Below are 551 nucleotides of genomic sequence, written 5' to 3' on the forward strand. Positions count from 1 at the left end.
TTATTTTCGCACGGTTTTATCATTTTCTATGCGTTATCATCATTATCATTATCATCATTCATGTGTTTAATTGTTCATCAGTGGTCCGGCATCAGAGAGGTGTTTTGTTTTCCGAGCTTGTCTAATTGCGCACGTCAACATGTCGGGACTCGTGTTGGGTTACGTGTCGCGAGGACCCTCCTCCCCTCTAAACGCGCGCGACAGGTGGCCCTGGCCACGTGACCGCGGAGTCACCTTGTTCACCAAACGAGATGGGACAGAAGCTCCGCCTTCGCTCTCTTTCCGACCAATGAGAGGCGTGCTTTCGGCACGACGGACGGCTACGGCGTCGATCCCTACACTTTACCGCAGCATTTCCTACTAGCCCCACTCCTTCCCTCACGCCGGGCCAGCATTTTACTGACTGGGACGCATCCGCGCCTCTATTTACCTTTTATTTTTCTACTCGTTTCCACCCCCCGCGTGCTGAGCCGAGCCGAGCCGAGCTGAGATCTGATTGGCTGAGAGGCGGGACGAGGCGGGGCTTGTGTCATGTCGTGTGGGTTGGTGAA

This window comes from Lampris incognitus, chromosome 4 (assembly GCF_029633865.1).
Source record: "Lampris incognitus isolate fLamInc1 chromosome 4, fLamInc1.hap2, whole genome shotgun sequence".
NCBI classification, from domain to species: domain Eukaryota; kingdom Metazoa; phylum Chordata; class Actinopteri; order Lampriformes; family Lampridae; genus Lampris; species Lampris incognitus.